Genomic DNA, 24,242 nt, shown 5'->3' with positions numbered 1-24,242 from the left:
AACTCTAGAGAAATTGCAGAATAACCACTGTGCCCTCCACCATTGTACCTGAGTCTGTACAATGCTCTGAGAATAAAGAGGAAAAAGACACAGTCCCTGCTTCCGGGAGCTCCTAGGTGCACAGGACTCATAGTGAAGTGATGGCTGAGGAGGCGTGTTAAGAGGGCTTGGATAACAGTCAGCAGATGGTGCTCAGGGCAGAGAGCCGGAACTGTAGCCAAGGCTCTCCCAGAGGAGGGAACCACTGTGCTGAGTTCTGAGATGCCCTAGAAGTGATCAGGTGAACGTATAATGTTAAGGCCATTTCTCCCTGGGGAGCTGCGCATGCAAAGGAGGGAGGCCAAAGAGAGCCAGGTCCCTTCCAGGAACTGCAAATAGTCTACAAGCGAGCACAGGGTGCGGGAGGCAGATGAGCAACCAGGTGGAGAGATCACAGGTGCACATCTCAAAGGACTCTGTGTGCCTCCAAGGTAGAGGAGACATGCAAAGTGATCTAGAAAGAGACAAGATAGAGGCAGGGAGGACTATTGGCAGGTTCATGTGGAGGCCTGCTGAGGCCCTCTCAGGAGGAGAGAGAAGAAAACATTTCAGCAGGTGGACGGATTGGCCACAGGTGTGATGGAAGGGCAGGAAGAAGTCAAAGATGCCGGCCAGTGGTAGAGCACGTGCTAAGCATGTACAAGGTCCTGGGTTCAAGCCCCATTACCTCCATTAAAAAAAAGTAAAAAAAGCACAAGTAACTGTCACAATTTAAAAGCACTGAACGGTGCACCCTCCAAGCCTTCTCCTCACATCCCTCTGTCTCTTTTATGGCTTTGGCAGTGTCTAAATTACAGTGCCATTCCCTGAAATAAGAAGGGCAAGAACCTCCTAGCGGAAAACATAGGCAAAACATTATCTGACATACATTTCAAAAATTTTCTCCTAGAAGAAATAAAAGCAAGAATAAACAAATGGGACCTAATGAAACTTACAAGCTTCTGCAGAGCAAAGGAAACCAGAAATAAATCAAGAAGAAAACCTATGGAATGGGAGAAAATTTTTGCAAGTGAAACCGACAAAGGCTTGATCTCCAAAATATATAAGCAGCTCATATGACTCAATAAGTAAAAAATAAACAACCCAATCCAAAAATGGGCAGAAGACCTAAACAAACAATTCTCCAAGGAAGACATGCAAATGATCAAAAAGCACATGAAAAAATGTTCAATATCACTAATTATCAGAGAAATGCAAATCAAAACTACAATGAGGTATCACCTCACACCAGTCAGAATGGCCGTCATTCAAAAATCCACAAATGACAAATGCTGGACAGGCTGTGGAGAAAGGGGAACCCTCTTACACTGCTGGTGGGAATGCAGTTTGGTGCAGCCACTATGGAAAACAGTGTGGAGATTCCTCAAAAGACTAGGAATAGACTTACCATATGACCCAGGAATCCCACTCCTGGGCTTGTACCCAGAAGGAAATCTACTTCAGGGTGCCACCTGCACCCCAATGTTCATAGCAGCACTATTTACAATAGCCAAAACATGGAAACAACCTAAATGTCCATCAACAGGTGACTGGATAAAGAAGATGTGGTATATTTATACAATGGAATACTACTCAGCCATAAAAACCGACAACATAATGCCATTTGCAGCAACATGGATGATCCTAGAGAATGTCATTCTAAGTGAAGTAAGCCAGAAAGAGAAAGAAAAATACCATATGAGATCACTCATATGTGGAATCTAAAAAAAAAAAAACAAACAAAAACAAAGCATAAATACAGGACAGAAATAGACTCATGGACAGAGAATACAGACTTGTGGTTACCAGGGGGGTAGAGGGTGGGAAGGGATAGACTGGGATTTCAAAATTGTAGAATAGATAAACAAGATTACACTGTATAGCACAGGGAAATATACACAAAATGTTATGATAAATCACAGAGAAAAAATTATGACAATGAGTGTGTATATGTCCATGAATGACTGAAAAATTCTGCTGAACACTGGAATTTGACACAACACTGTAAAATGAGTATGAATTAATAAAAAATGTAAAAAAAATACAAACCAATTTGAACCTGTTGAAAAGACATTTGCTCAAAACAGCACGGTAGCAATGAAGTTGCTCTGGCTGGCAGGGACTTATTGGATTCCTGTGAGTGCTGGACTCCTCACATGGAATTCCCTTGGCACTCCAGGACGCCTGTGGTTGTCCCCATGGGTTTGTGGCCATATGTGTCACACACAAGTCTCTGGCTTTGCCACAATTTCAATGCCTTTTTTGGCTTATGAAAGGTTTTGCACTCAAATGGAGTTTTCTTGAGTCCACTCACTGATGTCATTTACCAGATTTATAGTCCAGATCTGACATTCTTGACTCTTAAAATCTTGCAGACATTCAAATGTTTCAGGTTTGGATGTGTATTCACCTCTGGAGGCCTGGACCATATTCGATAAAGCCACCCGGACAAGTTCAGCAAAATGCAAAGAAATTTTTCTCTCTGCTAGACTGAAATGTCTATGAAGGTATAAAAACTTCTGCATCTACAAATGTAGGGAACCAACTCATCAATAACATATCTATCCGTAATGCATGGACATTTAAAAAAAATACTGTATTTACTCCTATCAAATTCTTTCTGGCTTTTGCCAAATTGTGTCCTAAACTGTAAGGAAAGTATATAAATTTAGAGAATTTTTGACCTTTTAAGAGAAAAAGGAACCCTCCTACTCGGTTGGTGGGAATGTAAATTGCACAGCCACTTTGGAGGACAGTATAGAGTTTCCATAAAAAACTGAAAATAGACTTCTGTGTGATCCAGCAATCCCATTCATGCGTATATTTCTGGAGAAAAATATAATTCAAAAAGACACATGCACCCCAATGTTCACAGCAGCACTATTTACAATAGCCAAAACACTGAAACAACCCAAGTGTTCACTGACAGATGACTGGATAAAGAAGTTGTGGTATATTATATATATATATATATATATATATATATATATATATACACATATATGCATGTGTATACACACAGATATACACACATGAACACACACACACAATGGAATACTGATCAGCCATAAAAAACAAAATAATGCCATTTGCAATATCATGGATGGACCTACAGGTTATTATGCATAGTGAAATAAGTCAGAGGAAGAAAAACAAATATTCTATGTATTAACTTATATGTATTTATAAAAAATTGAACAAATTAATTACTATAATAAAACAGAAATAGACTCACAGGTACATAGAACAGACTGGTGGTTACCAATGGGGAGAAGGAGGAGAGGGGAGGCAGGGAAGGTGTAGGGTATTGAGAGGTAAAAATTACTATGTATAAATTGGATAGCTTACAGGGCTGTATCATACAGCACAGGGAAATATAGCCATTATTTTATGGTGACTTTAAATGGAATATAATCTATAAAAATGTTGAGCCTCTGTATTGCACACCTGAAAATATTATGATGTAAATCAACTATTCAATTACAAAATTTTTCATCAAAGTTTTCTTTTCATATTATTTGCAATAAGTTAGAAGCCAGAATTGTCAATAGAAACATAGTGTAAGTCACAATTTTCCAGTAATACCATTTAGAAAATAAAAAGGAACAAGTGAAATTAATTTCAGTAATAATTATATTTATCCCAAAATATCCAATATACTATCATTTCAAAAGTGTGATTGACACTTTTAAAACTTATTAATAAATATTTTACATTAGTTTTGTTGTATGAAGTCTTAAAAATCTATTATATATTTTCCACTTATAGAACATCTCAATTCAAAATAGCCACATGTGGCTAGTGGCTACTATACTAGACAGAGCAGATTACACCATTCACACTTCTGATAAATTACCTTCTGTTACTTATTTTAAAAACTTGCAGAAAAGGCTTTAGATATTCCCTATATCAAACAAAGCAACCTTGACGGGTGGGGAGTATCTTCATTATAAAGTGAAAAATAAAGGTAAGAGAGCCATGGTTACATGTATGTTAATGTAACAATACCTTCTTAATTCATTCAGGGCTTTACAATCTTTCTTCATATGCCAAGGATTCACTGTCACTGTACAATATTTTTCACTGTTATTATCTTTGGAATTGAGAGGCTTCTGATGAACCTGCTTTGTGCATCTGTACATAAAAGAAAACAACAAAACAGCTACAAGAGCTACAGTGAATGCCCCCCCATTAATTTAGAAGAAGTCTCACAGTATTTCCCAACATAAAGGCTAAAATATAATTCAGAACACTTTGTGATGGTCAGCATGATTTTAACAAAAAAGTAGATAATTACCTCCCTGGTGTCAAAGCTCTTTCAGAGGTGGGCACCCGAAATTTAGTAAAAATGATTTTGCATATATCTTTGAAAGAAATGCTAAGAAATGATCTTTTCTGTTGGAAATTAGCCTGCTTTTACATTCTGCAGTAGGCATACGTGTTTACAAACCAGGCAGGAACTGGATCATATTTTACACATACTTTAGAAACTGATTTGAATTTTGCTCTCTACCTGCAAGGCTATTTCTTACGTAATTACATAAGCTGGCCACTATACTAAATTTTGTTTCACTATTTGCTTAATCCTCACAACAACTCTATAAGCTGCTATTATTACCCCCATATAACAGATAAAGAATTTGAGGCAGAAAATAATTTGGGTAACTTGGTAACTGGTGGAGCTGGGTAAGACTGCAGCCAGTCTGACACTCAAGTCCATTCTTCTCACCGATGTCTGATACTGCTACCTACATTCAGCAATGACAGCTGAATTCATATTTAAGTGTGTCATTTCTAAAAGCCAAAGCTCTATTAGTACTGCTGTGTAAATTATTCTTTTGAGATGTGATTGCCAAAAAAACAAAAACAAATAAAATCAGGGTGCCACTGAGTGGAGGGCGAACTGCATATGGATGGAAAAAAGGGGACTTTGTGAGGACACAGTTGCACAACTCTAGAAATATCTAAAATGGCTGATTTGTGCAATTATAATTTGTGAATTTTATGGCCTGTAAATTACACCTTAATACAGCTATTAAATTAAGAAACTGGATACCAAATTAAGCTAAAACACATATATATATATCACACAAAGAACAACAGGCAAATATCATTATTTACTGCACCATTCTTTCATGCAGCTTCCTTTCCTCACCCGTTCCTGAAAGGATGACTCATTTTATAATATTTTAAATTATTTAGCAAATAATTTTTGACAGGCTACTATGTACCCAGGACTAATCTAGGCACTTGGAATAGATCAATAAACAAAACAAAATTCCTGTCCTCACGGAGCTGGGTTGGAGTCTAGCTGGGGTGGGGGGTGGAGATGACAATTCACACGAAAGAGAGGCAGAGGAAGTGGCATGCTAAGAAAGAGGAACCATGGAAAAAATAAAAAAAGGGCAAGGTAAAGAGAGTTTAGGGTATGGGATTATGGTGATGTTGTATTAAATACCAGAGCAGGCCACACTGAGGACTGAGGTTAGAAATAAGACTAGGAGGTGAGAAGTCCCAGGTAGACGGAATAACCATCACCGAGGCCAGCGTGCACCTCGCATGTTCCAGAATGGGGGCACTGCTGGAGCTGCGGAGAAGGGTCAGTGCAGATCCTGTATGGCCTTGGAGGACGTTGCAAGGACTGTGGCTTTTACCCCGAGTGAAATTGGGAGGCACTGCAGAATGACGACACAATCTAACTTAGGTTTTCAAGGCTCACTTGACTGCCGGGTGAGAATAGTCAAAACGGGTCAGAGATGAAAGGAGGGAAGCCTCTGAGAAGGGCTGTGCAGGAGGAGAGGACAGTGGCTCAGGGCAGGGAAGCAGCAGTGGAGGCAGGAGCCATGGTGAGAAGTGGCTGGGTTCTGGATCTGTTTTAAAGGCAGTGTTAAACCAGATCTATTGACAGAATTCATGTGGTATGTCAGTGAAAATCAGAATAACTCCAAGTTTTTTGACCCAAGCAGCTGGAAGGATTAAGTTTCCACTAACTGAATGGGGGATGTTGCAGAAAGGACCAGTTTGGGGGGTTGGACGACAAAGAGCTCAGTTTTTACACATGTTGATTTTAAGATATCAGAGTTCCAAGTGAAGATGTCAAATCAGCAGAACATTGTAAGAGTTCAGAGTTGGAGAGAAAAATTCTAGAGGGAGGCAGAAATGTGGGAATCATGGGTCACACAGGTGGTAGAGGAAGACATGAAACCCAGATACTCAAACATTAAGATAACCTGGCATTAACCATAGAAGTTGTCCTTGAGGGCCTGCCTACTAGGTGTGGATATCAGTCCTATTTCCCAACCACTCGAATTTTATAAAGGAACTTACAAATGAATTCGTGCAAGACACTGCCTCCAGTGGGTGGATCCAGAGAAGGAGTGGGAGAATGGGATGCTGCACGCTACTCCTTACGGCAGAATATGTGTGTGTGTGTGTGTGTGTGTGTGTACGCATGTTTGTGTGCACAGGGGGATGAGACATACCTAGCTTAAGAAAAAGAGCTAGTAAGTCTAGAAGCCGAAAGATGAAAGAAAATCCAGATCTGGTAGAGGGAAGAGGGGAAACACTGTGTACTGAAAGACATATCCCCATACTGCCATTTCCCACAATCCTATCAGGAACACAGTTGGAAAGGGGGGAGTTATGTAGATACGTGTGATGTACACAAACTTTCTGACTATGTAACACTGAACATCTACATATGTAGCAAGTTAATGATATTTATATCTGCTTCAAGTTTAATAACAAGTTCACAACAGAGGGAAAATAAAATATTGAGGACTGGTAGGAGTATCATAGAAGGACTTTCAACGCTCAGAATGGAAGCAAAATCAGCTTCACCCCACAAAGAATGTCATTAAGTGTCAAGAATGTTTATATTTGCTTAAGAAATTGAGAGTTACAGCTTCCTGCTTTAAAGAATTAACTTTAAGACAGATACCATACTATAAGCAACGTCTATACTGGAGCTTTCTTAAAGCTATTTTTAGTTTCTGCTTGTTCTGATGTACTCCAGACACTCTGCAAAGAAAACCTTCTTTTCAAAGGCTTAAAGGAATAAAAAAAGAAATAACACTGCATTCTTTTCAGTGTTCTATGTACTGAAAGACACTTGCAAATGAAGCACCCAGCCACAGGTCTACATTTTTAACAATAAAGTCGTTTGCGCAATTTTTCAATTGCAATGTGGCTTTGTGTCAGTCTCTCACTAAGAAGCAGAATGGAGTACCAGAAAATGACACATCAGGTCTATAACTACAGATGTGCGAGATGAACTTACACCAGGAAACAGCTAAGTGGGAGGGTAAGGTTTACCTTTTAAGTTACCGTAAGTGCAGTTACACCTGCTCCCTGCTTCCCCTGTGAAGTGAAGAGCTAGTCTTTTCTAGAAAAGCTCTCATTCTGAGAACTGTCTTCTTTAAAATATTCGGAGATTCTCTTTTAAGGTTCTTGCACTTTTAAGCCTTTCCCCAACTCTACATCCTATAACAAGTGTAAAAATTATCCTATAGCCTATTGTTACAGAACATACTCTACAAAAGCTGAGGTTTCCCAGGGTTTGGATCCCAGAACTCTGCTACCAGATAATCCTAAAGCTTTCCTTCCATAACAGACTCTTCTGCCAATTCCCAGCTGCGGGCAAATTCGGCTTCTCAGACCAGGTAACTTTCTAACTCTGCCTACGAACACTCTGCTGCCAGGAAAGGAACTCTCAGACAGAAAGCACACAAAGCCCCTAGTGAGGGTTGCCTCCTTCAATCAATCAAGATGCCATCACCAAGCAAATATTTAAACCTACTGCAAAACCTCTGAAGACAACTTACAAACAATATACTTTCTATGGAGGCATACTATTTGCTCTGGAATAGTGATTTCCAATGGAAGGAACAAAGGACCACATGACCCAAGCAATTTTTTAAAACTGCACATAACTATCCCTCTTCACGTGAGGATTCAGGCAAGCCCGTCTTACAGGCCTAGGTGTAACAGAATGACAGCACCTCTAGGAGTAGGTTGAAAAGCAGCGAGGTAGACTTCTAGTGAAAGGGGGTGATGTAACAGGGCCCATCGCCCACTTACCTCCCACCACAGGACAATCATCTCAGATCGAGAACAAACACTTTGGGAAACAGAGGTTGTTTATATTTTTATGGATTTCTGGTGGAAATAATGCCCTGAGTCATGTGAAGTTGTGGCTGCCAAATTGAACAGGGGACTGGACATTTTCACATTCAGGACAAAAATAGCCCCCGGATAGCCACCATATCTGCTCTCCCCTTTGCCTGTTCACCCCAAGAGCTGCAGGACTCTCCTGCTTGCAATGACACCCACCAATTCTCACAAATTCTTGCCAAGTTCACGTCATCAGCTGGTGGTGTCAAAGTCACTATTTGTACTGCTATGAAGTCCCTCCATTACTTTATATCCCTTCTATTTTCTCTCTTGTCTTCCTACCTACACTTGCATACACAAGATGGTTACTGCACTAACATTGCCTCTGTAATCAATCCAGGATATAGGAAGTAGAGATTCAACTGTAACCAGTCCCAGAATACTTGTCATGCCACTCTAGTGTCCCAAAAAATACTCTGGCATCCCTCATCTCACACAAACAACCACTGCACTACTTAGAGGTTGTAAAATTAGAGGGCTTTCTCTACTGGGAAACACTGTGGCTTGTGGTAGAGTTGTGATTTCAGTTTTGGCAACTGGTTACAGGCAAAAAGACATGGTCCACAAAATTTCTTCAAGTGTTTGGAATTTAAACTTTCATTAGATACAGAGCCGGAGGACTAACCGTAATCTATGAACATATGGTCATATTATCAAATAATGTTCATGTCTACCTTACAGACATGTAAGGACTTGGATTACACCTGCAGCCTCTAGGCCTTTAGAATTGGATGTGAAGCATCCTGTGAAATAAAAACCTCCTATCCAGTCACAGAACACCTTAGAGGCAACATCACACTAATGTCACTGAATACATTAGTATAGTCCATGTATGGTTAAGTTACAAATCCAATTTCTCAGAGATGGAAAGGAGATGTCTAGAAAAGCTGGAAAAGCCCAATTACTAAAACAGCTCAAAAGTTAATGCAGACTCCTACACCTCCCAGAGCAGAGGGCGGAGGGGGCATTGCCCACCACTCTGTCCTTCCCCAGGACGTGGCATGTGGGGAAGCAGGCATGAATGGGTGGCTGGGACTCGGAGGTGGAGAGGTGATGAAAGCAAGAGTGGAACTGCTCTGGTCCTAGAACAACAGAGCTGTAAAATGCTCGGCTTCAGTACAACCCACTCACTTTCCCACTTTCCCTCCCACCTATGTGACAAACAGAACATAACCAAGCACTTTCTGCCCATGATGGTGACTACTAGCAGGAAAGGGACCAAGATAAAAGCATGTCTTATAAAAGATGTCTGATTTTAAGGCTATGTTATAAACAATGATCAGCACTGTCAGAGTGGGACACTTGTGAGGCGCTCAAGTAGGGAGGAGGAGGTTGAGGATCCATTTCCAGCACTTAAATGTGTTTTATCACTCCTATTTCTGACCTTTCCTTTGCCACTTTTTGAAGCACTGCCATCACTGGCAGGTAAAGGGGCAGCAATGTGACTTGGCCGTTTGGCTGATGGGGCTACATTTCCCAGCACTGGAATGAAAAGGCACTGGAAGACGATCAGCTGGATGATGTGAACTGTGGTCCTGGCCTGTGCCAAACACTAACCAGGTGACCCTGGGTTAGGCTCTTAGTCTCTCTGGGCTTCCGGCTGTTTACTTATAAAAGAAGGTTTTGTCATTGCACAAATATATCCTATATGAAATGTAACGTGAAAGTCAAACATAATGACAATTCACCTGCTTGCCTCAGGAAACTGTACAAGCACTGAACACTATGTGAATGTAAATACAGACTTAAGAAAACTATTGAGGTAAAGCCCTAAACTGAACATGGAGATAAAGTTTTATGGATTTTCTTGCCTTTCTTTTTTAATTGCAACACTGAATTAATAGTTATTAGCTATAATCCACACCACCACCCTGCGAATAAATAAAGTAGGTAAGCACTGCCTGGATGCATGTTTTGTCCGATGCTAAGCAGGGTGAGGGGTATAAAGGAGGCTGAACAAGGTAGTCTTCTCCAGTTACCAGCTAAGTGAGGAAAAACATTGGAAACCACCCAGGGATGGTACCAAGTCAGTACTCAAAGCCAAGATTACAGGCTACTGATCATAAACAGTGCAGGAATACAAAGAGGAGCTAGAAGTATTTGGAGTAAATAGGGAAGACTCTATGAAGGGGATGGGGCTCCAACTAGTTCTCAGGGCAATTGTAATCTGTTTTAACTGAGGACTGGATAGGAAAAGGCTGGTGACTCCTGGTTTTTAATAAGGCACATGTTACCATAGGAGGCTAAGTTACATAATAATTGGAACACATAAGCTAAGTACAAAATGATGATGGGTCGAGACTACCTGACTGAGATCTGGTTGTGTTAACTCTTTGACTTGACTCTAGATGTTGGAGAGCCAAAACTGTAGGTTGACTGAAAGGGGGGGAGAGAATATCCAAGAATTCAGCAGAAGGAAACAATAACGTATCAGGGATGAAAGCTCTTCATCAGAGTATCAGCAATCAGAATAGACACTTGAAACCAAAAACATACAGTTCAAGAAGCTGACAAAATATGGAGGGTGGTGAGAAAAAGATAAATCAAAGACCACTCCAAGCCTTTGGGTATTTAAGACCGGAAGAATGATTATCCCACTGAATAAGTGGAGACGCTGCAAGAAGAAAGATTATGAAATCAGCTTTAGACATGTTGAATCTGACGTATGAGCTAAGAGTAGGTTTTCTCTAAGAAGCTCAAAATTCAAAACTGAAGCACAGATGTAGAGTACAGGCTTAAAGATGCAGATGGACAAGACATGATAAATCTCCTAAAAGAAAACATATTCAAAACATTATCTGACATAAATCTTAGCAACATTCTCCTAGGGTAATCTACCAAGGCAATGGAAATAAGAGAAAAAATAAACAAAAGGGACGTAATTAAACTCATAAATTTCTTCACAACAAAGACAACCATAAGTAAAACAAAAGTAAACAACAACCTACGAATGGGAGAAAATATTTGCAAATTATACGACTAACAAAGGCTTAATTTTCAGAATATATAAACAGCTCATACAACTTAATAACAAAAAAACAAACAGCTCAATCCTAAAATAGGCAGAAGACCTAAACAAGCATTTCTCCAATGAAGACACAATTGACCAATAGGCACAGGAAAAAATGCTCGATATCACTAATAAACCGAGGAATTCAAATCAAAACTACAATGAAGAATCAGCTCACACTAGTCAGAATGGCCATCGCTCAGAAGTTCATGAATGATAAATGCTAGAGAGGCTGTAGAGGGAAGGGTACCCTCTTACACTGCTGGTAGAAATCTAGTTTGGTGTAGTCATTATGGAAAGCATGGAAATCCCTGATAAAACTAAAAGTAGACTTACCCTATGACCCAGCAATTCCACATCTGTGTACATAACTGGAAATAACTCCAATGTGAAAAGATACCTGCTCACCAGTATTCACAGCACCACTGTATACAATAGCCGAGACATGGAGGCAAGTTAAATGTAGTAACAGATGACTGGGTAAAGAAGTTGCTGCATATTTATACACTGGAATACTACTCTACCATGAATAGGACAAAATAAAACCATTTGCAGCAACATGGATGGAGCTAGAGATGGTCATTCTAAGTGAAATCAGCCAGAAACAGAAAAATACCAAATGATACAACTCATATGTGCAATCTAAAAAAAGAGAGAAAAAGACAATGTGAACTCATCTGCAGAACAGAAACAGACTTGCAGACTTAGTAAACAATCTTAAGGTTACTAGGGAAAGGGGAGTTCGAGATTTACAAATGTTAGCCACTACATATAAAAAGAGATTTTAAATAAAGTTTCTTCTATATAGCACAGAAACCTATGTTCATTATCCAGCAATAACCTATAATGAAAAAGCCGATACAGCCACCAACTGAGGAAGCAAGAGAAGAAAGGAGAGTTAGTTATGCTGGGCTAGAGCCCACTTCTAAAATCCTTGTCAGCCACTGATGCTGCCCCGAGTACACTGAGCCTTCCTCCCAGGGACAGGCTGACATGACATGTGTCCTGCAAACCTGGGGCAGCAGAGGCCGTCCACAGGTCTGGCCCTGGGGGAGATGGGAGCAAGTCCACCTGCTTCCCTTGGGGCAGCATCCCTCCCCGCAGCCTCCGCCACCTGACTGCACCGCGCCTGCCTCTCAGGAAACCACTGGCTTGAAAACAAGTGATCCACGAACCTGGGGCAGCGGCAGGGAGATGGGCAGCGACCTGGCAAGCTGGTCGACTTGCCCCCATCTTCCCCACGGCCTGTCAAGGGCTCGGCCTCTGCTGCTCCAGGCACGGTCCCCAGGTCAGCCTGCTCCTGGGAAGAGGGCGCGGTGTGGTCGAAGGGAGTGGCGGGTTATGGAGTCTGACCATGGGGGCCCGTGGATTTGCTTCAAACTCCCCAGCGCATGGCCTGAGCTTGGCCTCTGCTGCCTCAGGTTCGTGGAACTCAGGTTACAGGTCAGCCTGCTCCTGGAAGGCGGGTGCTGTGCTGTCAGGGAAAGGTGGTGGCTGCTATGGCGGGATTGGGGCTGCCCTATGAGAGCGCGGGGTTTGCGACCATTTCCCGCTGCCGCTGCAGCCATCCCAGCACACTGATCACACCGAGCCCACCTCCCAGGAGCAGACTGACCTGTAACCTGAGTCCCACGAACCTGGGTCTTTAGAGGCCGCCCCCAAGGTCAGGCCGCGGGTAAGATGGGAGCAAATCCAGGGGCTCTCATGGGGCAGCCCCCATTCCATCCGAGGCCCCGCGACCGCACCGCACCCGCCTCCCAGGAGCAGGCCATGATCTGAGGGCCAATAGGAGATGCTCCGGAGCCGTCCGGCGCCCTCCCACCTCCCGGGGCTGTACCTGATCTCCTAAACCCGGGTTTAAGCTGCGGCACAAACGCGAGGTCCAGGAACTACTAATAGCGGGGTTACCACGAACCACAGCGGGGCTGGGACCCGCCTCAGGGTCCTAACGGGACGCGCAGCCGGGACCTCACCTCCGCACCCCTCCCTGGGCGCCTCCTCAGCTGCACAGCCCAGGCGTCACCCGCCGGCTCCCCGAGCAGCGCGCCCCCACCAGCGCCCTCTTAACTGTCCGGCAGCGGCAGCCGAGCCGCGGGCAAGCGGCGGCCCAGGCCCCAGGCCGTGTTCCTCTTCCAGGAGCTGGTCCAGGAACAACCGGCTGCCGCCAGCTTCCACGCGTTCTGGGTGGGTTCCGGCGTCCGCGCGTCTGTCCGTCTGCGCGTGCGCGCCCCTCCTCCTCCCGCCCGCAGCGCAAACTGCTCGGGTGGGTCTCCTGCTTTACCGGCCCTGGCCGCTGGGGCCGGGAGGAGCCAGGTGGGGCCCCTCCTGCTTGTCCCGCCGGGTCTCCATCCCCAGAGCCTTCACCCAGCCACTGACTGGGTCCTGGCACTGAACTAGAACCACGACTGCCCTGGGCCAGGCCACACCCCGCCAGCCCCACTTCCCCTGCACACCTTTTCCTCCCTGTTACTACCTTCCCACCCCTGGCCAGGCCCAGTCTCCCACCAGACCTTGAAGACACTGCTCCTTCTCCTCACACCGAGGTCCCTGCCCTGACACTCCATCCTGCTAGGTCCTAACCTATGGCCCCTACACCCACAAGCTTACCCCTCATATCTCAGCACAGGACACCCAACATCCTGAAATTGTCCCCCTCACCTCTCAACCAGGTCAGTTCCAATCTGATCGGGCCCCACACCTCTCAACCTGTACCCCCTCACCATGGGATCCCCTTCATTCTGAGTGCACCCCTACCCTGAGCTCACTCCCCCACCCCTCACCCTGTGGTTGAGGTGGGGAAATCCGTGCTCCAGTAATGATTACTACTGCCACCAGTGGGGGATCCAGCCTAGTGTGCACATTCATAGTTAATGTCTGAGGCTACAGGGTGAGGCAGGCTGGACTGAAGGTGGTTCCAATTCCCGCCTTGGCACCCTGATTCCCACAGCCTGTGCCTCAACTGACCCTATGGGTCAGGTTGATCCCAGGCTGCCAGGCACTGGCCTTGGGATTTGGGTGGTTGATGGTACTGATGGTGATCTGGACCCCTAAGGCGGAGGCATTGGGCACGCGGACCTTTGGGGTGGGGGAGTTCAGAGTTTGCACTTGAGCCCAGGGGTAGACAGCAGATGGTGGGCTGTGTGCATGGGGCTGTGTGCATGGCCTGGTCTCAGCCCAGGTGGGTGCAGGGACCTTGTTCATTCACACCAGGCCAGAGGGAAGAGGGAAGGAAGCTGTCAAGGCGTCAAAGTGAGGAAGCCAATGTTTTAGAGCAAAGTAGGAAGGTGCACTGGCCAGGCCACCATGGATCTCACCGCGACGCTGGTCCCTTGCATCAAGGGAGACTGGCAGTTGACTGGCCAATGAGACATCCCCTGCTGTGGTATAGTTTACAGGCAATTGAAGGGATTTTGAGACAGTAGATTAGGTCCAAAGTCATGGTGAATCTGGCAGGGATCCTGTCTGAACTCCAGCCTTGGACAGTGGAGGACCCACCCAGGAATCATCCACTTAGCTCTCACCAAAAGTCACTGTAATAGAGAAGAACAAATCTGACTCCATATTGGATCTGTTCCTTTTCCTTTAACACTCTGCCGTGTTTTCTAGGCTTAGACATGCTAGTTATGCACCTTTTGTAAAACAATGTTGCCTTTAGCCTGAAATAAACAGGAGAGCCTATTCCCAAAACTCTGAGCTTTAAGGATATAAATACTTTGCACTCCTATAAAGATAACAAGTGGCAGAATAGAAAAAGTTTGTTTTGTTGCAGGTTTTGCAGAAACACCATGATCTGACCCACGTGGACAGCTGCAAAGGATTCCAAGAACAAAGAATTTCTACACCAACAAGTTTGCAACAACCAACCACAGCCCCTCCCCTTTTTAGTAGAAAAGGAGCCTGAAGTTGACATGGGGAAGATGGTTCTCCAAGATATTAGTCCGCCATTATCTTGTTTTGCAGCTGTTTACGTAGACCAGGTCATAGTGCCTCTGTAAATCCTCTAACAAAACAAAAGTAGTTTTCTATTCTACAACCTGTTGTCTTTATACAAGTGCAAAAGTGTTAATATCCTTAAAAAATCAGAGCCTTGAAAGTAGGCTCTTCTGTATATTTAAGGCTAAAGGCAACATTGTTTTACAAAAGGTGCAGAGCTAGTAAAACTAAGCCTAGAAAAGAGGGCAAAGGGTTAAAGCCAAAAGGACAGATCTTCTATGGAGTCAGATTTTTTCTTTTCTATTATACTATATTCTATTTTTGTTTTAAGTATATAAGAATAAAGTTTAGCCTTTTCCCATTTTAAATTGTGCAATTTTAAGGAGCATTAATTGCATTCACAGTGCTGTGAGACCAGCACCACTTGTTTCAGACTATTTTCTTCCTCAAAGTAAAAGCTTGTATACAAAGAGCACCCCACGTCCTACCTCGCCCAGCCCATGACAAGCCCTAATCCCCTTTCTCTCTCTATGTCTTTACGTATCCTGGAGGTTCCCTATCAGTGAAATCGTATAAAAGGTGGCTTTTTTCTTGGTTTGTCTGCCCACATATCTTAAGTAGGGACGGGTGAATTATTTTTTTTTCACGTGAATTAGCATTTTTGTATTTTGAGAGGAGAGTCCAGATGGATTAAAGATGAGACGTACCAAATGAAGCCCTTTTAGTAACTCTGTGTATAATCTCGGGGTAGGCACTGCTGTTCTAAGTGTGAAATCAGAGCCAGAAGGGAGATGCTTAGCTCTTCTTGTGGCAAAATCAAACCAAACAAAAGCAGAAAACAAAGGCCAAGAAAGACAGCTGGAAAGACAAACCACAGCCTGGAAATACCTTTCCTCATGACCCAAGGTCGGAAAAAAGCTTCACATCCCTGTGGTCCAAAAAGCTCTTGAAGCCCAGTGTTCTGAAAAGAAACAAAACACACAGAGTCAGTTCCAACGAGAGGCAGTGCAGGTGGCCGGTTTGTGCTGGAGATGCTCGACCTCTCAGGTGAGGACACAGGCAGACAGACAGACTGCAGAGACAGCATTGGCCACCATCACCCTGGCAGGTCTTTACCCCGGTGACAACCAGCCCTGGTGACAATGTGAGCAGGCAGAGGCCCCAGGAGGTACCCTGGAAGGAAGAGCAAATGGACGCTCCTCTCCGGCAGAACAAGGTGTAGGATACATCAAAGTGCCACAGGTGCATCCCTTCCCTAGCAGTGCTGAGCCTTAGAGAAGATCCCACCAAAGTGCTTGCACAATTTTCAAAGATAATGTTTCTTCAGTAACATGAATTCAAAATAATCAATATATCATCAAGGGATTTTCAGAAGTGACCTGCCCTGGACCCGTACAATACACACACATAAATACACACATATACACATAAATATATACACACATACATACAGGAAAAGAGACAGAGAGACTGAAACACAGAGAAGCAGGGGGAGACAGAGAAACAGAGAGAGAGACAACTCAGAGAGGCACTGAGAGACAGAGACAGAGAGAAGGAACACTGGAGCTGGTAATGAGTGGAACTCACATACATTTTCACAAGTCAGTCTATGTGTCAGAACCTGGTCCCAAAGTCGATCCACCCTCCAGGGGATGGTGTGGGGATCCCACAAGGGTGTGGGAACAGAAGGCAAAAAATAGGAAGCCATTGTGGGGCAGCCCACCACAGAGGCCGTGATGGGACACTGGGCCTGTATGTCAACATGACAGAATGACCTAGGAGGTTGTATGCCAGAGCGGACGATGTCAGAGTTGTATTTAATTTCAAACTCACGACTGTGAGCGGGGAAGCAAGCAGCAAGGAAAGTGACTTTCTCCAGACCCCAGGGCAGACCCTGGCCTGTGTGGGGCGTGCTTTGCACTCCGCCAGCCCTCTGTGGGGTCCTTTCTTTGCTGAGTCTGTGCATGATCTCCCTGTGATGCCAGCCCGTGGGGGTGACAGAAGCAATAGGTGTTTCTAGGTCTAGAGACAGGATGGGTTCTCTAGGAAGCAGGGGCCAGAATGATCCCCACTGTGCTGATGGGGGATTGGGGAGGCCCTGAGAGGCACATGGCTTGTCCAGGATGATAACACTGCTGAGTAGGGGGAGCCAGGTCTGAACCCAGCTGTGTCTTCAGAGCTGCAGCACTGGTTGCATCCAGGACTCCCCAGGGCTATGGGGGGGCTGAGTTGGTGTCACTGTGTGTGGACATGGCATGGAGTGAGAAATGAGAGATTGGAAGCCCAGAAAGGCCCTTGAGGAGCTTTGTGTCAGGAGGAAGCTTGGAGAAGTGGACCCCAGGAAGTGACCTCACTTCCCTGGCAATAGAGCCCAACAGAACTTGGAACCGAAGTCACCAGGCACCCACTCTGTAGAGAAGTCCCTACTCAGCTCACCTGGTTGGAGACAGAGGCATGTTCTGCTGCATCCCATTATCCTGAGGCCGCAGGCCCCGGAAAGCCCGCAGCGAGGGCCTCTACCAACGCTGCCGGCACTGGGTCAGGTCTCACCCAAGGCACCTCTGGCCTTTTGGCTAGAGAGACCCAAAGGTAACCCAGGGAGGCCCAGGGCAGGCCCCTCCAGGCTGGGCCACCACTCAGATCCCATCCAGGTAGCCACACGGCCCCATCCTGCCTGGTGAAGGTGGAGCAGTCATGTTGGGGATGGGTATCTGCCTCAAGAAAGAGCAGGACAGAGGCCTGGGGGGCCCGGTCACATAGACAGCCCAGGACAAAGCTGGCTGGCTGGAATGTGGAGAGCCCGGGAAGGGTCCTGCTGCCCGAGGTGGAGCCCATGCTCTCTGGGTATGTATATTCCCTCCCGGATGTCTGAGCTGAACAAGGTTCTGGTCTGATCTAGCAGCAGAGGGTAGAGTCTACAGAATCAGGAGTGTTCCTGGCCGGGAAGGACTCTGAGATTCCATGCTGGGTCAGCTGCTGGTCACTATCATTGCAGAGCCAGATACCACATATTGAAAAGAAGCTGATGAATAAGAACACCAACGCCCCCTCCCCAAGTGAAGGGCTGGTGTGTCACTCTTCTGAGGGCCAGCGCAGGCTCCTGGTGGGTCTGGATATGGAGGGGTCCCCACCACCATGGCCCACAAATCAGTGGGGCAGGCCTCCGACCCAGACATCACCCAGGACTCTCCCAGGGACCTACCCGGGGCTGACGGGTAGCTCAGCACACCCTGGTCTGACCTGGAGCACCGTGCCCACCTCGCTGCAAGTCAGGTGGAGGACCAGGAGCCCCTGAAGCAGAGACCAAAGGTCAAAAAGGCAGGGCCGGTGTATGTGTGTAGGTGAGGGTGGGACGAAGGCTGGGCCACACAGGGAGGTGTCCCTAGAGGCTACTGTTGGGACCAGAAAAAAGAATGGCCTCAGACCACCTGTCTGGAAAAATTCAGTCACAGAACACATCCTGTGGGCACTTTCTGGGTGGGAGCTGTCTGGAAAGCTCTGGGAAGATTTCTGTCCTTGTAGAGGCACATGGAAAGGGAGGCAGGTGAGTAAATTTTTCCTCTCTCACAGCATGAGGTCTTCCACAAGGCTTAAAACTCTCTCCACTTCCAATAGTTACAGAGGAGGCAGGGGCAGGGGAAGATGTCAGAGACCAAAAATGGGACGAATTGGATCCAGCAGGAGACCTCGAGCTCCCTCCTGCCGCTCCTGAAGATCCTCCTGAACCTGCATCTGCAGCTGGACTGCTGGGCAACGGAGAAACAGTTCAGGCATCACCACCACCTGGGGTAGAGCCCCCTCTGCACCCACCCACACCTTCTTCTCCAAAATGTTCTCCAAAATCCCACCGTCAGTCCCCCCACAAACTTGACGTCCCTTCCGCTGGAGATGTTTTTGTTTCATTTTCTTTAGTTTCCTTTGCTTGTTTCACATCATTTATGACATCCTTGATTTTTCTTTTTAGAGTTTCATGTAATAAAATATAGACTTTTCCCCTTTTAAATTGTGCAATTCAGGAGCATTAGGGGCATTCACAATGTTGTGTGACCATCACTACCATCTAGTTTCACACTATTTCTTTCCTCAAATTGAAACCTTGGATCCAGAGCATGCACTCCCCTCCCTCCTCACCCAGCCCCTGGCAACCCCAAGTCCTCTTTCTCTTTGCGTGTCTTTACCTCTACTGGTTGTTCCCTGCCAATGAAATTTTAAAAAAGGATTTTTTCCTTCCTGCCCACATGTTTTCACCTGGGGCTGAGGATTTTTGTTTGTTTTCACTTGAAACAGCATTTTTATTATTTTCAGGGGATATCCAGAGGGATTAAAGATGTGATGCACTAAATGAAGCCCTTTTGGTAACTCTGTGCATAATCTCAGGGTAGACACTGCTGTTCCCCCTGTGACACCACAGCCAGAAGACACAAGGGAGATGCTTAGCTCTTCCTGTGGCAAAAACAAAACCAAACGAATAAAAAAAATTAGTAAAAGCCCAGAAAAATTGCTTGAAAGGCAAACCACAACCTGGAAAATTCATTCCTCATAACCCAAGGTTGGAGAAATTTTTCCCATCCCTGTATTCCAAAATCCTTTTGAAACTCAGTGTTCTAAACAGAAACAGAACAGGCATGGGCAGTTCCAATGAGAGGCAATGCAGGTGGCCAGTGTGTGTTAGAGATGCTTGACCTCTCAGGTGAGAACAGAGGCAGACGGAAACATTGCAGAGACAGCATTGGTCACCATCACACTGGCGGTTCTTTAGTCAGGTGACAACCAGCCCTGGTGACAATGTAAGCAGGCAGAGGCTCCAGCAGATCCCCTGGAGGGAAGAGCGAAGGGACGCTCCTCTTCAGGAGAACAGGGTGCAGGACGCATCAAAGGGCCACAGATGCATCTCTTCCTCAGAAGATCTGATACTTACAGTTCATCCCATTAAAATCCTTACACACCTATTCAAAGATGCCTTTTCAAGGGTGTTCATCACAGCACTGGTTGAAACAGTCGGAATTAAGGCAACACTAATATTGATGTAGAGGGGATGGGGTCCATTCGTTCTGGTTCATGTGGATGAATGAATGCTGTTCAGTTGGAAAATTGGGTGCCCGGTCTAAACCCAACGTCAAGGAGGCCTCAGGGTGGAAGTATGCAGACCCAATCTCTGCATCCAGGGTCCCATCTGCACGACCACATGTGTGTGAAATCAATATAGATGGAAATTGATCTGATTGTGAGTGTGTGAGATACAGAGATGGAGAGAGACATACTGAGAGACACAGAGACTGAGACATAAGCACCAAATCATTCATGACAGACACCGCTGTGGGTGGGAATTACAAATCACTTCTTTTTTAGGCAATATTTCAATTTTTTGTACTGTGTCTGTATTACTCTACTAATTCTAAAAGGATTAAAATCCTATGCTAATGTGACCCATTCATTACTCATCTATGGAGTACTTAAAGTACATTAATCCTATTTTTAAAGGAATTTAAAGCCTTCTCAGGACTCAGTTCCATGTCAGCTCAGTGGAAGCAGAGGTTCTCCAGGAGGTCGTGTCTCTTCTGAATCAGCATCCAATAGAGGTGAGCAAGAAGTACCCGACTTGGACACTGAAGACTACAATAGATGAGAGAGTCTGTTGAGAGAAATGAAGACCTATATTCAAAGAGAATAATCCCATATTCATGGAGCACAAGGCTTCATTCTACTAAGATGACAAATGTCCACGAATAGATCTAAGGATTCAAAGAATGCCTACCCAAATCCCAGGTGGTATTTTGCAGGAATTGACAATCAATCTAAAATTCACGTGGAAAATCCAGGGGGTCAGAATACATGAGTGAATCTTGAAAAAGAAGAACAAGGTTCGAGGAATGGAAAGTCAGATGGAACCCACGGTTAATACAAAACCTCTTTAAGCTGAAGATAACTGAGATTCAAAAGATGCAGAAGAAAACCTGTCATGGAAGCCAATTCTCTCCTTTCCCCTTTCCCTATTAAGTTAGGTTGATAAAAAAGCCTTTAACTTTCACCACTTAACGTGGTAGGTACTTTTCTGGTTGGCTCCTGCGTGTGCATAAATAAAACGTTTCTCTCGTTCATCTCCTCTTTACTTCTGTGGGCTCTTTGGGAGGGACTCTGGATTATGGGGACCTGCTCTTTTCTCACCTTCTTTAGTGACATCTTTTGTCCATGGTGAAGTTCTTAAAAAAAAAGAAAAGACTCATTGGCTTTGGGTCAGATTTGGAAAATATATACCTTTGGAGACCCCCTGGAGGAACAAGGGGGTTCAATACTGCCTGGAGAATTCACTTGTCAAAATGCCTAACAAGACGCTATTTGCAAGGTTTTTTTTAAAGATTCTTATCCTAAAACAAATCCCCTATCTAAACCTCTTGGATGATCAAATATAAAGAAAAAGGAGAATCATGTCTGGCCTAACACTTGCTTAACGAAACGGAAGGACAGAATCAGTTTCAGACCAAAACTAAAAATGCATTTATACCATCAACCCTCCCACTCTTTTGTACACTGTCCTCATGTAATCTGCCAGATGGCCCCCTGGAGAAGGCTCTTTGCCCGGAACTCGTGCTCAATTTCAGAGCTCGGCCAAGCGTGAGGTTGGTCCCCAGGGCCTGAGAGGGGCTATGTGTGAAATCTTCTCTGCTGAGACCCAGTGGGCTGAAGGGAACTGTGTTCTCTGAGGGAGAGAGAGCACACCGAGCCTCTGTGGATGCATCTCTGAGATCCTCCCAAAGGCACACAGCTCTAACTCTGGACACGGGAATTTTTGATTGGCATCTTAGTTGGAAATCTCCTCCTGGATAGAAAGAAGCAGATTCAAGATGTTGCAATTGGATGGGCAGGTCGGCCTCTCGAATTAGTCGATGAGGAGGACACGCAATTCTCTGCAGAAGTAGGAACACCCATCCCTGCTCGGCTGACGTCATGTACAGAGAAACAGAGACACGACTCTAGGGGGAATTCAAAACCCACCAACCTTTCTTACCGACGTCAACGTCCACACTTTATTCTCCTGTCAGGTCTCTGCACAAAAACTGTGGCTCATCCCCAAATATCACATACCCATCACCCTGTACCACTCTGTGTCTGTGTCCAACTCGAGCATTAAGGCCTGTGACCGTTACTGTTAAATCGTGTCCCCCTTTCAGCCCGTCTTCCACCATCATCCCAGCCCAACCTCAGTGTCTCTCTCCAGGTCAGCAGCACTCTTCCCACTTGCTTCCCATCAGTTTACCTTGCCCTGCTTCCATTGCTTATTCCCCATACGTTACCCACAACGGTCTTATTAAAGTATGAATCAGATCAAGTTGTTCCGCTTTGCAAAATACTTTCGTGATTTTCCATTGCATTCAGAAGGATATCCAGAGTCCCTACCAAGGCCCTATGTGATCCGGGCCCTCACCGATCTCTGCAGCCTCAGCTCTCACCGTTCTGCTCCAGCCCATCTTCACCGCCCCGATGGTCCCCACCAGGACAGCTGCGTTTCTAACTCCAAGTCTAGTACTTACACTTCTTCCAGCCTGGGAGGCTTTTCTTGTCTGTTACCTACGTGGCTTATTCTTTTGCTTTATTCAGGACTTTGTTCAAATTATTTACCCTCAGAGAGGACTTACCTGACCAGATTATTTAAAATAGCACGCACATATTTCCTATTCAAACATTTTCTCTCCTAATATGCTTTATGTTTCTTTGTGGCAATTATTAGTACCTGGCAGTACATCATATATTTATTTCCTTACTGGTTTACTGTCTGTCTTTCTTACTAGACCTATATTCATGGAACCACAAATAACTGTTTTAACCAGTAACTTTCAAACCACCTTTAAATGAATTCTTTTATAAGATGAGAATTTCAGAGGCTTCCACGGGTTGCTTAGGGGAAAAAAGAAAAAGGATTCAGGTTGAACTAATTTATTAAGGACCTGGGAGTTGGTTATTTATTTTATACATAGTAGTGTGTAGCTGTTAATCCCAAACTCCTAATCTAGCAAAAGTCCTAGCTGACTACTATTTTTAAAAGAGTTTTTTTCTTTTTAAACTGGGGTTGTTTGAGATCTCTTTTCTTCTTCGTTATTTTTCTTTTTTTAAAGATTTTTTCTTATTATTTTTTTACATTGAGGTACCGCAAATTGAATCCAGCATGTACTCTACCCCTTGAAATATACCATCCCCTCCAAAGGGGATGAATTTGACAATAATTTGACAATACCATATTGAATTAAGATTTTTGTTCCATTTTCCCTTCATAGAGTTTATAACTGAGGGAGAGAGTCAGAGGAAGCCCTGGGCCAACCCTTCCTTCTCAGCGGGTCACTACACAGCAGAGGAGCTTGGCTGTCTCCAGGCCCAGCTCACCTTTCTGCTCTGAGGGCTGACTCAGGCCACTTCTCTTAAAAGTGGCGTGTTAGAAGCAGCAGAAAGCCAACTAGCGAGCAACAATGGCAAAACTGACCCACCTGCAGTTGGACATCATCTGCTTTGAAACGAACCTCTTAAATCTCTTCTTCATATTACTCGATGGTTTTCAAAAATATTCCCAAGGAGATGAATCTCACTGCATTTTTCTGGATTTCTTGGGTCTTCTATGACTTTAACTGCAGGTTTGATTTTCTGCACAACATCTGCAGGGAAGCCAGGCAGACCACGTGAACAGACCCTGCAGGCCGCGGCTGAGGCCTCCGGTCAAAGCATCCTTGTTGTGCAGAGCCTACGTTCATGGGACCAGTTTCATTACTGCTATAATTAGTTCTTATCCAAGTGTCCCACCGGAAATGTTTCTAGATAGAAGGTGGCCTGACGCAGATGAGCAGTGGGGATGTGGGGTGCAGATGGCAGAGAGACTAGAAGGAGAAAAGGGAAATGTGTCTTCAGGCTTCAGTTTGGAAGATTTCTGATTTTTATATGAACATTAAACTTGGTCAGGCTGAAGCACCGTTTGCTCTAAGACGGGGTGATGTACACATATCCCTACAAATTCTAAAAAATATGTTGAAGCTGGGCGTGACAGCCTAGGGGACAGACAGCTTTGAGTGACACCTCCGTTCCAGGATGCCTATGGTCTCGGGCTCACAAAGAGGAAAAGAATACA

At 44.9% G+C, this 24,242-nt stretch overlaps 1 long non-coding RNA gene across 1 annotated transcript in view; it reads right to left on the bottom strand.

The window, feature by feature from the left end:
- The window catches only part of LOC140693999 (uncharacterized), a 36,946-nt gene extending 23,590 nt beyond the window's left edge, over nt 1-13,356 (bottom strand). The window contains exons 1-2 of the long non-coding RNA XR_012069721.1: nt 13,174-13,356; nt 4,027-4,152 (exon numbers count right to left, since the gene is read on the bottom strand). This is a non-coding gene — a long non-coding RNA (uncharacterized lncRNA). The remainder of the gene's footprint in view (nt 1-4,026; nt 4,153-13,173) is intronic.
- Between the last annotated feature and the right edge of the window lie 10,886 nt (nt 13,357-24,242).

This window comes from Vicugna pacos, unplaced genomic scaffold, assembly GCF_048564905.1.
Source record: "Vicugna pacos unplaced genomic scaffold, VicPac4 scaffold_20, whole genome shotgun sequence".
In the NCBI taxonomy this organism is placed as follows: Eukaryota; Metazoa; Chordata; class Mammalia; order Artiodactyla; family Camelidae; genus Vicugna; species Vicugna pacos.
The sequence above is the reverse complement of the archived record's forward strand: the minus strand, read 5'-3'. Positions and strand labels throughout refer to the sequence as shown.